The sequence below is a fragment of the Oxyura jamaicensis genome, chromosome 6, assembly GCF_011077185.1.
Source record: "Oxyura jamaicensis isolate SHBP4307 breed ruddy duck chromosome 6, BPBGC_Ojam_1.0, whole genome shotgun sequence".
NCBI classification, from domain to species: Eukaryota; Metazoa; Chordata; class Aves; order Anseriformes; family Anatidae; genus Oxyura; species Oxyura jamaicensis.
The window spans coordinates 35,549,780-35,551,759 of NC_048898.1; positions in this window are offsets into that span (position 1 = coordinate 35,549,780).

Consider the following 1,980-nt stretch of genomic DNA (forward strand, 5'->3'; position numbering starts at 1 on the left):
AGAAGAGGACTTCCTCTCCAGGAGTATCGCTTTACGGCCTTCACAGGAGAGTTTTTACCGGATTCACCAGGCACGCAAACTAAAAATATATTTTCCAATAGGAAATTCTGAGTGCCTGGAATTGTTAAAGCATTAAATATTTACTTCATAAGATGAGAATTACAAAGATCTCCTCAGTCTTCCTGACTGCATTTAACAACATGAAGCCCATAATGATAATAAATCTCCTTGAACTGAGCGTGGAATTTGTCTCTCTTAGCATACTTGTACAACATGTTGAAGGTGTTGTCTTCAGCTCCTATGCACCTTTATCTCAACAAAGCTTCTACAGATTTATGAAGGTCCTATGGGAAAAAAAATACATTTGTCCCCAATTTTTGACATTTGTAATTTTACTAATACGAGGAAGTGTGCTCTCATACACAGTTGTAGGTACCTAATTTCATAATTTACGTGCTCTCTGGCCTTGCAGTGTATATTTTAGCCACGTCAGACCATTCTGGGTTTTACTCACAAATGCTCTGTTTAATGTTAAAGCTTGATGTTAAACTGAAAAGTACACTTCAAATGCAGAACAACCTTATTTACATTTTACTTCCATGATTTTTTTCCTGTATCCTTCCCTTTATTCTCGTCCCCGAGGAGGTGCTTCCCTCAGCTTGGCGCTGTAGGACTGCATGCTGTCCAGTCCCAGTGGTGGGGTTTCACACCTGCTGGGCAAGAAGCTGTTAGTGGAGAGAAGGCATGGCTTGCTCCTTTGTTCAGAGGGCAGTAAGAACTCCTGGAGGAAGGGGAGAAAGAAGGAAGAGGACAGCATTCCACAGCTGATGTCCCCTGGCTTCGTAGGAAGCAGCAGCGGCAGTGTTTGCAAGGAAACTCACCCTAAGGAAAAATGCGGAGCAAATCCCCAAGGTCCTGCAGAGAAGAGGATGCTTTAATAAAGGAGAAAAGAGGTGGCAGAGATGAGAGCTGCATGTGACCAGGACATGGGGCTGGCTGGTGCTGCTGGTTCTTCGGACGTGTCCCAGGACTTCTGCGCTCCACGCACAGCGCAGCCCGCTCCAGGTGCAGGCCTGTATGTCTCGGCACCTCCCCATCGCCTGCAGGTTGTTGATGGCACTCGCTCAGCTGCTTCTAGTGTCACACGGGAAGCTCAGCAGTTCCTTTGGCTTTGTTGCAGTTTTCTGGATGGATACTAAAGTGATAGCAGTATGATCCATTTTTACAAGGTTTCCTTTGAACGCCCAAAAGCCGTTTGTTCACGCGGTCTGTAGTTTGCACCGACTGATGCTGTGTGTTCCCAGTCAGCCGCACTGGCCACAGCTGCACGGGGCCTTGTTACAGCCCCGGCCAGCTTCTGGGCAGCTTTGGAGGGCGCCTTTCCCTCAGTGTTGGGTGATGCTTCCGAAAATCCTTTTCCTTCTGAAAGCTACTAGGGGCTTCTCAGCCCCTGATGGTGCAGGACTTTCCTCTGTGCCCGCGTGTTGTTCTCAACGTATTTTCAAGGCTTTACAGGAAGCCGAGGCTGTTCCAGAACTAGGCTCGTCCCGTCCTCTGCGCACTGTGATGGCAGCATTGCAAGGTGCCCACAGTAAGTACCAGGTCAGGCGAGCGGGGCTTCGGGCTTTGCTTTGGGCTTGGCTGCTTAAACTGAGAGCGCGCAGCGCGGTCCTGCTGGTGGGAGCAGTTCCAGCTGCGTTCCGCAGGTCTGTACGTGGAGCCTGCGTGCGGGTCCCGGGGCTGTGTGACGGGACTGACGTTGTGCTGCGCTCGGCAGCACACCGGGGGTGTCCGCCCCGCTCGCGGGCCCGGCACGGAGCTGCGCCCGGTGTTCATACACACGCACACGGCTTCCTCCGCTCTCCTCCCGAGGGCCCCGGCCGGGAAGGCCCCAGCCGCCGGCGCTCCCGCACGCAGCCGGCTCTGCTGGGGCGCGCCGCGGCCCCACGTGACCTGCGCCTGACGGGACCGGCCCCGCCC